Consider the following 15,973-nt stretch of genomic DNA (forward strand, 5'->3'; position numbering starts at 1 on the left):
CAGCCTCTGGTAATCATCCGTCTATGTATGTCTCCATGAGTTCAATTGTTTTAATTTTTACCTCCCACAAATAAGTGAGAAATGTAAAGTTTGTCTTTCCGTGCCTGGCTTATTTCACTTAATGTAATGATCTCCAGTTCCGTCCATGTTGTTGAAAATGATAGGACCTCATTTTTTTTTTAATGGCTGAATAGTACCGCATTGTGTACATGTACCAAGTTTTCTTTTTCCAATACATGACCACTCTTATTTCTTCTACATTTTTCTCACTTCTCCCATCCCTATATCATTTGCAAGCATACCTCATACGTCATATCATTTCATTTGCAAATATTTCAATAAGTATCTCAAAAGGTGAGGATTTTATTCTTTTAACATAGCCACATACCATTATGACATCCCAACAAATTTCCAATTGTATCATAAATGTCAAAAAAAGAAGTTTTTTAAGTTTGTTTATTTGAATCAGGATCCATCACATGTTGCTATTTGTTGATATGTCTCTCAAGTTTCTTTTAATCCATAGACCCACTTTCCCATAACCACCCACTTCTCTCTCTCTTTTTTCTTGCAATGTCTTTGCTGAAGAAACCAGGCCATTTGCTTGTAGTTTTTCACAGTCTAGATTTTGCAGCATTACTTTTAATAACAAAACATTAGAACCAGTAGACACTATGTATCAAAAGAAAGTCAGGTAAATAAATGAGGCTATAACCATGCAACTGAATTCATAAAAGCAATGCGATTAATTTACATCAACCAGAAAGATGCCACAAACATTTATTAAATATATTAAATATGTGCCAGGTTCAATTCTAGGTACTAAAGACATAGCTGTAGTCTAAACAAAATCCCTGCCCTCTTGGAGTCTGTACTTTAATGGAGAGTGACAGACAATAAGAATATAAACAATCAAAATGCATAGAATATCAGATGGTGGTGCTTACAATGAAGAATGGTACAACAGGAAAAAGGAATAAGGAGTTTGAGGAAGTGGGGAATGAAGAGCTGCAGTTTCAAACATCAAGGTCAGAGAAGGCTCTAATGAGACAATGACATTTGTGCAGATGTGACAGAGGTGATAAGCTAGCAAGCTGTGCAGATAACAGAGGTAAAGAATCCAATGCAGAGGCAACAGTCAATGCACAGGTCCTGGAATGGGAGTGTGCTTGGTGTGTTCAAAGAACAGCAAGGAGGTCCACAGGATTGGAGGGAGTAAAGGAGAGAGGAGCAGGAAATGTATCCAAGAGTACCCAGGACCAGACTGTATAGGGCATGGCAGCCCATCACACAGACATTGGCTTTCCTGTCCCAGACATTGCTCTGGGTACGATAAAGCCACAGTAAAGTTTTGAGGTGAGAAGTGACATGATGTGATAATGCATCATAAATAAAGAACGTTGCTAAATTTCCTATGTGGCTTGATCCCATTTGTGTTTGATACAGAACTCCATATGCAAAGGAAAAAGGGCCCTAATGAACTTTCTCCCCATCACCATCTTAGGTCCTGCATGTGACACTACATGCTGATGACAGATTATCTTTCCTTATCAGACCTTAAGGGACCAGCTCAAGGTCCCCTAAGCCCCTCCATTGAAGCTGGGGACAAAGAGGTCTTGAGTGGGTAAAATTCACTAGGAAGAAATTTCCCCAGAGACCTCAGTTCTATGGGGAAACCTTGACTTTCTGAACTCTAGCCTGGGTATTAGCAGTTAGCATTTAATCTGTCTGTCAAAGTCCTTCTAAAGCAGGGTCAGCAAACTACAAGCTGTGGACAAACTCTGTTTGCTGCCTATTTTTGTAAATAAAGTTTTGTTGGCAGGCAACCATGCCTGTTTATATATTGTCCAGAGCTGCTTTTACACTACACCAATAGAGTTGGGTAGTTATAGAAGAAACCATGTAGCCTCCAAGTCAAACATATTTACTATCTGATCTTCAATAGGAAAAGTTTACCAAGCCCTGTCCTAAAAGAAACCAAGCCTCCCAAAGCTCAGGATTTCCCCAGCAAGGTGTCCTGGGTCTTTAGAGGGTCACAGCCTGGTTCCACTGTGACTCCACCAATATGTCTCCACCACTCTGAGTGGCTTCTTCCATTAGGTCCTGATGGATTTCCTGAGATTTGGTGATACTCACACAGGGTTCCTCTGAAGCTCCCCCTTTTTTTATGCTGGGAACTCAGGCAAATGCGCCCTTCTTCCCTTACCAGCCTTCTCCCATTCTCAGTGAGCCCCACATGCAGTTTGCTGTATCCTCATGGATCCAGACTCATAAAACAAACAGGTCCAAAGCCCAGCTCTGCCACTTACTTGAACACATCTGAGCCTTGGGTCCCTCAAATGTAAAACAGCTCCCTCAAAGACTGCTGGGAGAATTAAATGCAACTGTGCACATAAAGAGGCTTAGTACAGTGCCCAGCACACACTGTTCAATGCATGTTGACTTGCATCACTTATGTCAGCCTGCTAGCCTATATGCTTGGCCAAAGTACAATTCCACCTGGATGCAATTGCAAACACTTTATCCCTGACAGGCTTCTGCAATCACAAGGTTCTATTGACCTATCTCCATCACAATATCATGTATTCAGCTTATCATAGGATCCAGCTATCATTGGGGAAGCCCTGACCTCTTAGGCACTAATAGACATCTCAAGCTTTCCTACTACCTTTTCCCTTCTTTGGATAAAACTACCATGATTTTCCTCTTGGGAAATCACACCCACTATCAGTCTATGTGGTCTGAGTGGGACTGATGACACCCCAAAAGGAGTCCAGCAGGGATTCTGAAGTCCCCATGAGACACCCCAGCATACCCACCAACCCAATCCAAGAGCCTCTTCTTCAGCAGGTAGAGAGACTGAGGTACCTCCCAAAACTCAAGCCCAATTTCCAGCAGAGACTTTGCTCTATGTTGGTTAAGTTTTGAAATGCGCATGTCCATGTTGGCACAAGCTAGAAGCAGCTCCTTACTTCTGGTGCCTGCACAATCAGACTCTCAGAGTGTCTGTGGTCATCATGCACACGCCATTCCTTTGCTCTCTTTCCTAACCTCCACCTCAGGGGCTTGTGTTCCTTTTCACATCACATTTCCCATCTTGCATGGTCAGAGAGGTTTCTGGGGCTAGAAATAATCACCATGGGACACAACAGCCTTCCCAGACTCAAACTGCAGTACATTCCTAGGTGTGAACAGAAAGTGCTCCTTGTGTCTCTTTAAACAGGAGACAGGAAAAACTGTATGTGCCAGGAGTAGGTGGGGAGCTGGAGTGATTAGACTGGGATCTCCACGGCCTCCAAGAATAATAGCTGTGCTCCAAAGATGCCACTCTAAGAGTCAATTGTACCACTCTTGATGATAAAGTAATGCGAGGAAGCCAATAGAGGTACAATAATCAGAAACATATCCTGGGAAGAAGGGGGATCCCATCTTTTCTTAAGTCTCCTTATTTTATCTAGAATAGAATCCAAAGGAAAGAAAATGCAACAACACAAGAATCCACAATCATAAAAAATGACCAAGAAAGACTTTGGTCTGCCCAGGTCCAACTTGTGCAACCTACCACATGATAAAGAATGGGTTCTCTAAGTCTTGTTGGAGGTGTGGAAATGCTGTGATGAATATGTTGTTTTTCCGTGCAGAATACCATCTCCTCTTTTGACAAATCCACCATAGTTTTATTTCATGAAACGAACTTCCCTCCCTGCATTCCTTCATCCCCTGAACAACCAATAAATCCATGAGGTTTAGGTGGGGCAGATCCCCACACTTTTGCTCCAGGAGTCAGCATGTAGCCCTGGCCAATCAGGGCACTGCATGTCCTTGGTTGTGATGGGGGGTTCAGAAGTGAGTAGGTGGCCCAAGCTGAACCAATCAGAATCAACAAGTGTTATTCCTGGGGCTTTAGCTAGAACTATGGGGCAAGAGGTTCCCTCTGGCTGATGAATGAGGTAATCAGACGTGAGCTTGCAGCCATGGAATATCCATCCTTGCCAACACTTAAGGAAGACCTGCCTAAAAATGAAAACATCTCAGACAATGCAACAGAACCAAGAGACAGAGATGAGTCCCAAGAGACAGAGATGAGTCCCAATGACATTGTCTGAGCCCCCGATTCTAGCCACATCTACAGCTAACTGTACTCCTGATCTTTTCAGCTTATAAATTAATACATTTTCTTTTTCTATCACTTAAATCAAGAGTGCAGCCAGATGCAAATATCTGCCAGCCACCAGGAAATTAGTAAGGGATGTTTTAAGCATATTTTCTTTCTTTCTCTTCCTTCCTTCCTTCTTTCTTTCTCTCTTTTTTTTTTTTTTTTTTTTTTTTTTTTTTTTTTTTTTTTTGAGACAGAGTCTTGCTCTGTCATCCAGGCAAACTGCACCTCTGGGGTTCAAGTGATTCTCCTGCCTCAGCCTCCTGAGTAGCTGGGATTACAGGCATGCACCACTAGGCCTGGCTATTTTTTGTATTTTTAATAGAATTGGGGTTTCACCATGATGGCCAGACCGGTCTCAAACTCCTGACCTCAAGTGACCCACCCACCTCAGGCTCCCCAAATTCTTGGATTACAGGCTCTTCTTTTTTTTTTTTTTTTGAGTCAGGGTCTCACTCTGTTGCCCAGGCTGGAGTGCAGTGGCACAAACAGCTCATTGCAGCCTCAAACTCCTGGCCTCATGGGATTCTCCCACCTCAGCCTCCTGAATAGCTGGGACTACAGGTGTGTGCCTCTATGTTTAGATAATTTTTTTAAAGAATTATTTTTTGTACAGATGGGGTTTTATTATATTTCCCAGGCTGGTCTCAAACTCCTGTGCTCAAGCAACCCTCCCGCCTCCAAAGTGCTGTGATCACAGGTGTGAGCCCTGTGCTCATCCTCTTTCTTTTTCCTTTTTTTGGGGGAGGCACTGAAAATTTGGTATACTATATTTTATCTTTCCCTTTTGGAATTCTCTAATAAAATGAAAAATGAACCAGGCAAAAGCATTCCTTGACTTGGGTCAAATGAAAGTCTATATTATCCAAATAATTCACTGAGTTTGATAAGTAATGCAACAAAATCCCAATAGAGGCATAGAGGAAAGGTGGGAAAACTTTATGCAAATGTCAGGCAAGGAGAAGAAAATACATATGCCCAAACATTCCTTTTGAACTGTGATTCCCCTCAATCAGCCTGACACCACTCAGCAACACTGGACATCAGAGGGTTCCTGAGCCCACAAGAAGACAGCTCCCCAGGTGACACTGCTAAGAAGAAACATCTCCAAACTAGATTTCCTCAGTAACCTCGCTTCTCATACCTCTTTTGATAGCATCTCTACCACTGTTCACAGGATGTGGGCTGTTATGGAGATGGTGGGGGGTCTAGAGAATGGACTGGGAAAGAATTGTGAACGTTTTCTAATGTGAAGATGATTGCTTGCTGATATGGTTTGGCTCTGTGTCCCCATCCAAATCTCATCTCTAATTGTAATCCCCACGTGTTGAGGGAGGGATGTGGTGGGAGGTGATTAAATCATCGGGGTGGTTTCCCTCATGCTGTTTTCATGATAGTGAGGGAGTTCTCTTGAGATCCGATGGTTTAAAAGAGGCAGTTCCCCTGCACACACTCTCTTTCCTGCTGCCATGTGAAGCCATGCCTGCTTCTCCTCCACCTTCTACCATGATTGTAAGTTTCCTGAGGCCTCCCCAGCCATGTGGAACCATAAGTCAATTAGCCCCCCTTTCTTTATAAATGACCCAGTCTCAGGTAGTTTCTTTACCGAAGTGTGAGAAGGGACTAACACACTTGCTTCACATAAGTTTTATGTTAAATGTATCCCTTTGAGTGAAGCTTACAGTTTGGCCACATATACTTCCTTTTTCCTTGATGCCAGAAGTCACGATGAGGCCCATAACATTTGCAAAAATTCTTTAAGCCAGAGCAGTCTCTGCCCTTCTCCATTTGACCCTTAGGGCCAGGGAGCCCTCTTGACTAAGAAAGGGAAGGGTCCCCATAGAAATAACTCACAGCAGGCAGGTCCCCATAGAAATAACACCAACATCACTTAGCTGGTCCAAATCTCTCCTATCTCTCTTGCCCTCTCACTCATCATTGATTACTGAAGTGAGGTCCTCTTGGATGACTGACCACCATGGATTGAGTTCCAGTCTCACTGTTCCAAAATTGTGCATTAGTTCCTCCCCCAGAGATAGACAATCCTTGGGAGCTCACCTTCCTACAAATAAGGAAGCCATTATACATAAACCTATCATCTACACAGCCACAAATGCAAAAATAATGTATTCACACAATAGCAACAATGAACTTTATAATAATATAATAATAATCCTTGCAACAACAAACTTTTTTTAAGTATCTACTTGTGGCAGCACCCACTTAGGCATGGAGAAGACAAATATAAACCAAACTTGGTCCTTGCCCTCGAGGAGTTTGTGAAAATACTAAGCAAATAGTAAAAGGATGTCACCCAATGAAATCATCAGCTGTGAAAAGGATTCCATAGGACGTTTATTGTCCGGTTTGTCCACCTGCCCCTTTTCACGCATCTGTGTTCCTGGCGTGTTCTGTCATTGTCTGACTCTTCTCTGCCCCCAGCGCTGACCCCTCCACACATCCACATTTTCTTCCATTTGTAGTTTGAATTTGTTCCATTTCCCCCAGGTCCTGAACCAATCTTGACAAAGCCTTCCTTCCTCTGGCTCTGAGCATAGTTGACTTTTTCTGAACTGAAGTCTTCAGCAGCTTCTACCCTTCTCTCCTGCATCCACTCCTTTTCCCCTTAGAATGCAGTCTTAGTCACAGATTCAGACTTAGAACCTGGGTACCCCAGTGCTCACTTCCAGGCTATCTCCCTACATCCCTCTTTTCCTGCTACTTTTATCTGAAATCAGAAGCCAAGGGTAACTGCTGGATGCTGTGCCATTCCTTGAGTCGCACCCTTGCATCATCCAAGGAATAGAGGCATTTCTCTGAGTTCTGCCTAAAGCCCAGGTCAAGAAAGGACTTCCTCTACAGAGACAAATGAGATTGTCCCATGATTAATCCTAGAGGTTCAGGTTTCCTGGCAGTGAGCTAGAGGAATCAGTTTCCATCTCTCTCAGAGGTGGGGCTGCAGCTCACACCCAACTTCCACAAGGCTTCCAGGTGCAAGAAGTTGGCAAAGTCTTGTGCAATTTCTGCACAGCCAGTGTGTAAACCTAGATTCCTGTGCCAGAGGCTTATTTTTCTCACATCCAAGGCCACATTCATGCTTGCACCATATCAGAGTAAAGGAGAGGGGGCAGGGCTCTTCCCTGGAACACAGGCCCACATTGCATCCAGCATCTGGGGTGCTGAGAGAATGGGGTAGGGTGTTGCGTGCTCATCTTGGTGGCTCTTCCCTAACAAAGCCTGCTTCTCATGACGTGATGTGGGTGGATTTGCCCTCACCCACTTGGCCACAGTGTTTTTTAGGGAGGAGGTCATATTGATTCCCTGGGGCTGCCATAACCAAGTACAGAGGCACCTCAACTTATGATGAGGTCATGTCTTAATGAGCCCATCATAAGTTGAAACTATCCTAAGTCAAAAATGCATTTAATACACCTTCTGAACATTATACTTTAGCCTAGCCTACTTTTTAAATTTTTTTAAACTTTTATTTTAAGTTCAGGGGAACATGTTCTGGTTTGTTATACAGGTAAACTTCAGTCATCAGGGCTTGTTGTAAAGATTATTTCATCACCCAGGTATTAAGCTTAATACCCACTGGTTATTTTTTCCTGATCCTCTCCCTCTTCCCACCCTCCACCCTGCAAAATGCCCCACTGCGTGTTGTTCCCCTCCGTGTGCCCATGTGTACTCAGCTTTTAGCTCTCACTCATAAGTGAGAACACACGGTATTTGGTTTTCCGTTCCTGTGTTAGTTTGCTGAGGATCATGGCCTCCAGCCTACTTTAAATGTGCTCACAACACTTATGTCAGCCCAGAGTTGGGCAAACTCAGAGCCTATTTTATAATAAAGTGTTGAGTATCCCATGTAATTTATTGAAGACTGCACTAACGGTGAAAAACAGAATGGTTGTTTGGGTACTTGAAGTGTGGTTTCTGCTGAATGTGTAAGGCTTTTGCACCATTATAAAGCCAAAAATCAGAAATTGAACCACGGTAAGTAGGGACCTACAACTGCGTGGCTTTAACAACAGAAACGTATTGTCTCACAGTTGTGAAGTCTGGACCTTCAAAATCAAGGTGTCAGCAGGTATATGCTCTCTCCACCACTCTAAGGGAGAATCCTTCCCGGCCTCTGCTAGCTCCTGGTGTTTACCGGCGATCCTTGGTGCTCTTTGGGTCACAGCTGCGTGGATGCAGGCACAGGCCATCTTCTCCCTGTGTGTCCAATCATCGTCTTCCCTCTGTGTTTGTCTGCCTCTGTGTCCAAATCTCCCCTTCTTATAAGGACAACAGTCATATTGGGTGAGGATTCACCCTGATGACCTCATTTTAGCTTGATTACGTCTGCAAAGCTCCTATTCCCAAATAAGTTTACACTCTGAAGTACTGGGGCTAAGATTTCAACATATCTTTTTGGGGAGACAAAATTCAACCCGTAACAGAGTCTTCCTGACAAGACCCACCTGCTTCCAAATGGCCTCTCTAGGATTATCAGACCTGTCTCTATGACTACCTACAGAGCCCAGAACTTCATGTGAGGTGCCCCAGAGCACATGCTCAGGCCCACCAAGCCTGCCCTGCCCTGGGACACTTAGTGCCTGGCACACTCAGCCATCACATTGTCAATCTTCACAATCTGTCTAGATACCAGTTGGGTATCTGTCTAATGTATTATTGCTAGACATAGTGAGATTGTTGGGTCAAAACTGCTGAATAAGCCCTGGAACCTTCTAACAAACTGTCTAATATTCTCAGCATATGCTGAATGTCATAAGTCGCTAAGGTCTCAAAAGCAGGAAATACAAAGAAATCATGCAAAGCTATCATGTACGTGAAATTTGCTTAAATGACCTATTTTGATGAGCAGGATCCCTCCCAGACACTTGACACGATAGTAGGTCATTAAGATGATGAGAAGAATGGTGGGATTGGTTAGTGACTTATCAAATGCTGTTCAAATGCATGTAACTTCCTCGAGTTTGCTGGGGACACCCAGAGTCTTGTTCCCATACCGTGAAAAGTAGCATGGGAAGTATCATGCCATTAATATAATTTCAAAGGTTCTGTGGGTCTCACTCTGGTCTCTACTTTTCTGTGTTTAACCCAGACGTCCAAAGGATGCAGCCACAGCATTTTGTCACATTCTAAGTAGATAGTTCCCTCTTGCATTCTGTTTGTTTGTTTGAGATGGAGTCTCTCACTCTCGCCTGGGCTGGAGTGCAATGGAGCCATCTGGTCTCACTGAAACCTCCACCTCCTGGGTTCATGCCATTCTCCTCCCTCAACTTCCTAAGTAGCTGGGATTGCAGGTATGCACCACCACACCCAGCTAATTTTTTGTATTTTTAGTAGAGACGGGGTTTAACTATGTTGGCCAGACTGGTCTCGAATACCTGACCTCATGACCCACCCACTTTGGCCTCCCAAAGTGCTGGGATTACAGGTGTAAGCCACCATACTCAGCCCCCTCTCTGCATTCTAGATGCTCCTCCAATTCCTAAGTCAATGGAACCCTTCCTGCCACTGCCCTAGCACTTTACACTGTCTTTATCCAACTGCAATGGGACTGGTAAAAACCCAACAGCTGCAAGTCTGGGAGACAAGCATGCAAGAGACATAAGCCATTCTAGCTGGGTAAGGAGTCTAAAACCAGGACGGCTCTGAAATAGTTCAATCCTAAATTGACAATCCTTGTCAAGACTCTGTCTCTACAAAAAATGCTTAAAATTAGCCAGGCACAGTGACATGCCTGTAGTGCTGGCCACTCAGGAGGCTGAGGCGGGAGGATTGCTTGAGCTCAGGAGTTCGATGCTGCAGTGAGTGAGCTATGATCATATGATCATCTAGCCTGGGCAAAAGAGTGAGGCCTCTGAAATAAATAAATAAATAGCCACTCACCCTCTTTCATTGCATGTTGATTTCTTCTAGAGAGGGTGTGGCCTCTGGGGTCTGATCCTACCTCTAGGTCCCAGTGGACAGAAAGCAGCACCAGCACCCCAACACCTCTCTCCCCAGACCACATCGCTTCTGTTTTGTCTTTCTCCTTTCCATCATTTCTCACACTGGCAAGCTGTGGCTCGGTAACATCACTGTCTGGAGCTAGGGTTAATGTAAAAGCACTTTAAGATGGTGGTTCTCAAACTTTGCATCCAGTTAATCACCAGAGAGCTTGTTAAGCTGCAACCCCAGCTCCTGAGATTCTGATTCAGAAGGTAGAGCCCTTTCTTTCTTTCTTTCTTCCTTTATTTTTTTATTTCAATAGTTCTTGAGGTATAGGTGAGTTTTGGTTACATGGATGAATTCTTTAGCGGTGATTTCTGAGATTTTAGGGTAACTGTCACCTGAACAGTATACACTGAACCCAATATATAGTCTAATCCCCCTCCAAACCTTTCTCCCCAAATTCCCCAATTCCACTATATCATTCTTATGCCTTTCCATTCTCATAACTTAGCTCCCACTTGTAAGTGAGTACAGGTCATATTTGGTTTTCCATTTCTGAGTTGCTTCACTCAGAATAATGACCTCCAGCTCCACCCAAGCTGCTGCAGAAGGCATAGTTTTGTTCCTTTTAATGACTGCGTAGTATTTCATGCTGTCTATATGCCACCTTTTCTTTATCCACTTATTGATTGATGGGAACTGCAGTTGGTTCCATATCTTTGCAATTGCGAAATGTGCTGCTATAAGCACGTGTGTGCATGCCTTTTTTAGAAGATGACTTCTTTTCCTTTGAGTAGATACCCAGTAGTGTGACTGCTGGATCAAATGGTAGTTCTACTTTTAGTTCTTTAAGGAATCCCCATACCATTTTCCACATTTACATCCCCACTAGCAGTGTAAAAGTGTTCCCTTTTTACCACATCCACACCAACATCCACTGTTTTTTTTTTAAATTATGGCCAGTGAATTTGCATTTCTAACCAGCTTCCAGCTGATGCTGACACTGCAGGGTCTGCAGACCCCACTTGGAGTTGCACTGTTTTATGCCATCCTAGATTGAAAAGCTGACTTCTTGTAAACCAGGCTCTGGAGTTGTCTAAGATAATAAATGTAACAGCGAATCTTTATTGAGCTTTTACTATGTGCTAGTCACTGCCAAATGCTTCCTAGGCATTATCTTATTTAATCTTAACATAATGCTCCGAGGGAGGAACAATTATTAGTCCCAATTATTCTCAGAGAGAATAAGTAATTTGCCAAATGTTACACAGTTTTGGCAGCCCTGGGGTTCCAACACAGGCTGTCCTTCAAGCCTGTGATCTCAGCCAGTGCTGCTCTCAGCTGCCCACACAGATGGGACTTGCCCAGAATGCAGCAACTTGAGAATAAGCTAGCCCCACCAAGCATCCCTGAGACCTCTCATGATAGAAAATGCAACATTTTTTGCAACAATGGTTCTCAGCCATTTCCTTCCATTGACACACACCAGATGGAAATCACAGTATTCCTCCATTGATACAACAAGATTTCTACTTTGCCCATGGGTGAAATGTAAAAGAAACTTGAAGCAACTGCAAATCGCAACTCACAAGCAGTACAGTAATTCCCCACTATCACAGGTAAGAAAACAATGGAACAGTAACAATCGATCACTATGAGCGATTACCAAGACAAGATCATCTGTAGGTACATGTAATTCTTAAAACACTAACTGTGATGCAACGGAGTCAGAGCAAAGAATTGTGAACACTATCTTTCTTTTCTCTCTCTTTTTTTTCAAGACAGAGTCTCACTCTGTGGCCCAGGCTGGAATGCAGTAGCACAATCATGACTTACTGCAGCCTCAACCTCTCTGGGCTCAGGTGATCCTCCCACCTCAGCCTCCCAAGTAGCTGGGATTAAAGTCATGTGCTACCACACCCAGCTAATTTTTATATTTTTTGTAGAGACAGCAGTCTCAACTACGTTTCCCAGACTGGTCTCAAACTCCTGGGCTCAAGTGATCCACCCACCTCAGCAAGTTACTGTTTAATCCCAAAGTGCTGGGATTACAGACAAGCATGAGGCACTGTGCCCAGCCAAATGTAATCTTAAACCTGTTCTAATTTGGGGAATTGGAAAGTAAATCAGTTGAAGACCTCATCTCTCTCCACCTGGTTGACATCTGTGTTTCTGCATACCTGTCATCCATTCTATCTCCCAGTTTACCTGAGAAATAAGTTCTCCCTCCTTCTAATGTATTTTTGGAAGAGCTGACTCCACTCCTGGTGCTAAAGAGTAGCATTCAACCCATACTTAGTTAATCAAACAATGACATATCCCTAGCCAGACTATTGCTTCAAGGTTGGGAACCTGGCTCCATCAGAGCCTGTCAGGCTCCATTTGGAGACTTGTCAGAAGTGCTGAGAAATGAAAACCTCTCCTGTCTCTTGCTCTTACAGCTGGGAGGATGTGGGCCCAGAACTACTGAGATCCACACAGAGAGATTGGGTGGCCACATAATGTATCCTCCAAATCAGAACACTTTTGAAAGTAAAAGGGAAACTAGTAATAATTATGCTGGACAGCAGACAAAAATTGAAACTGTCTCAGGCAAACTGGAGCAACTGGTAGTCCTACCCATGATATTTGCTGACAGCAAGTAAGTCAGAGCTCAAAAGCAGAAGCTTTATTTGCAACCGCCAAAAGGTGGAATCAACTCAAGTGTCCATTAGTGGAGGGACGGATAAACAAAATATGGTCTACCCCCACAATGGAACATTATTCAGCCTGAAAAAGGAAGGAAATTCTGACACATGCTACAATGTGGATGAACCTTCAGGATCTTATGCTACATGAAAGAAGCCGGTCACAAAAGGACAAACACTGGATGATTCCACTTAGATGAGGTACCTAGAGTAGTCACACTCATAAAGACAGAAAACAGAACGGTGGTTGCCAGGGGCTGGAGGAAGAGAGTTACTATTTAATAGGTATAAAGTCTCAGTTTGGGAAGATTAAAAAGTTCTCAAGATGGATGGTGGCGATGGTTGCACAACAACGTGAATGTACTTAATGCCACTGAACTGTGCACTTAAAACACATGGACACAGGGAGGGGAGTACTAAACACTGGGGTCTATTGGGGGGAAAAGGGGAGGGCTGGGGGGAAGAGCTGGGGAGGGATAGCCTGGGGAGAAATGCCAAGTGTGGGTGAAGGGGAGAAAGGAAGCAAAACACACTGCCATGTGTGTTCCTATGCAACTGTCTTGCATGTTCTGCACATGTACCCCAAAACATAAAATGCAATAAAAAATGTATAAAAAATTAGTTAAAATTGTAGATTTTGTTATGTGTTTTACCACAATTAAAAATGTTAAAGATAGTAAAAAGACTAAAATATGTTTTTCCTAATAAATATACAAGTTTTTAAAAATAAATAGAAATTGGGTTCTGATGATAGTTTTTTAAATTAACTATTTTGAAACAATGTTAGAGTTACAGAACAGTTGCAAAGAAAGCACACAGAGTTCCCTGACACCCCTCACCCAGTTTTCACTACTGTGAATATCTTATATTACCATAGCACATTTGCTGCCACCAAGACACCAACATTGGTGCATTGTGATTAACTAACCCCACACTTTCTTCAAATTTCACTCACTTTCCACTGATGAAATTTTCCATTATGGGAGCCAACCCCAAAGACCTCACTGCATTTAGTTGTCACATCTTACCCTAACAGTTTCTCAGACTTTCCTTGTTTTTCAAGGCATTGAGAGTTTTATAGAGTCCTGATCAGGTAGTAAGTGAACTTTCCCTCAATTTGGATTTGTCTGATGTTTTTCTCATGATTAGACCTGGAGTTGTTGGCATGGAGAAGAACGCTACAGAAGTAAAGTGCCCTCCTCATCACATGATAGCAGGGGTTACATGTTATCAAAATGATTTATCACTGGTTATGTTAACCTTCATCACCTGGCCAATGTTGGCCAGGTTTCTCAACTATAAAGTTTCTGGTGCATGTGCTGCATCCCGTGCTGCACAAGGGTTCACAGACCTAAGAGAGGATGGTGGGGGATAAAGAAAGACACAAACAGAGAAAGATGAGTCAGTTGGTCTGGGAGGGTGAGGATGTCAGTCTCTCTGGCCCTGACCTGTCTTAGTGTACTTTATTTTATATGTTCACAAAGCACATAGCTGAGGAAGGGTACAGTTATTTAGAACAGCCCATGGTTATTATTCTCATACTTCAGTTAAGAAACATTCTTGTAACAAGGTCAGTGAAAGCTGGTTATCTCTCTATGCCTGTCTGCTCTACCCCAATATATACACATCCTTATATTATGGTTTCACTTCTCTGGAGTTCACCCAAAGTTCACAGCAGCCTTGCTCCTGATCACCCCAGAGCGGGTGGGCTACTCTGGCTCTCTACAAAAGTTACTTTGTTTTTCCCCTTCCCATACTTCATTCTTTGGAAGCAAGTCCCTAGATCCAGCCCATGCTTAATGGAGAGATGGGTAATTAAACTCCACATTTTGGTTAATGGTAGCTTTGAGCCCCTGGATCTACCTATACCTGAAGCCAAGTACTTCCAGACTTCTCAGTTACATGGGTCAGTATGTTCTTTTATTTTAATGAGTTTTTGTACCTGCAAATGAAAGACTCCTAACTCTTCTTTCCTTCCAGTCCATCTTCGATGCTGAAGCCACATTATTTTTTAAGAGAATATATGACAAGTTCTTGGAACTACCCCTAGGTCATAGCCTATTTGTACAGTCTGCGTGATGAACATCCTTTGAGCTCTCTAACTGATATAGCCCTGAGGCTTCAACCCCATCTGTCTCTCTGGGATAATATATTCTGCTGACCCAACCCTGTCAGGAAAGTAGTCTATTTAGACTTGCTGTTCTACCACACTTGAAGAGCTTAAACACCCATAAGTATTTATAGACATGATCTCTATCAAGGGAGAAAAAGGGACACTTTGTCAATCTCAGTGACCCAAATTTGAGGTTAATGATTTTGCTGGGCCGTTAAGTTCAATCTTGCAAGTCTGTGCATTTCACTGTAATGAGAGGAGTCCTGAAATACTGGAACATCCAGTTCCTTGATTCATCCATCCATCCATCCATTCATTCAGTGAATATTCCCTGAGTTTCTGTTGTGTCAGGGAGTATGCCAGGCTCAGGGAAAGCAACAGTGAAAAAAACAAAGTTGCCACCCTCATGGATCTCATTGCTAGAGGGTAAACAGATGATACAGAAGTAAACAAGGAAATAAACTGGACAGTTTCAGGTAATAAATACCACGAGGAAAACAGCAGAGAAGTGATGAGGGAGGCGAGAAGACAGTTTTACACGGGATTTCAAGGGAAGATGTCTCTAAAAAGCAAAAGGAGAAAGGAACCAATTATGACAAACACCAGGGGAAGGTCTTTCCAAGCATATGGAATGGCAGTGCAAAAGCCAGAAGGCAAGAAAGAGCTTGGTGTGCTCAGGATATAAGCAAGAAGCCAGTGAGGGAACACAGTAAGTAGAGAGAAGAGAAGTGAAAGATTATGGTGAAGACATAAGCAAGGGTCAGATCATGTAGGACCTTTGTAGCCATGGAAACGAGTAGTTGCAAGAAAAGGAGTGACTTGATCCAATTTATGTTTCTTAAAGACCTCTCTGGCTGCTCAGTAGAAAATGAATTGTGAGGTGTCAGAATGAAAACAAGGAAGACCAGCTAGCTGTCTCTGCAGTCCAGGCAAGAGATGATAGGGACTAGATCCATGGTGGTAGTTATAGACTAGAAAAGAAGTAGGCAGATTTTAGATTCATTTTGGATAAAAGAGCTCCATTCTCACATTGCTATAAAGAACTACCTGGGACTGGGTAATTTATAAAGAAAA

The sequence above is a fragment of the Callithrix jacchus genome, chromosome 12, assembly GCF_049354715.1.
Source record: "Callithrix jacchus isolate 240 chromosome 12, calJac240_pri, whole genome shotgun sequence".
Taxonomy (NCBI): Eukaryota; Metazoa; Chordata; class Mammalia; order Primates; family Cebidae; genus Callithrix; species Callithrix jacchus.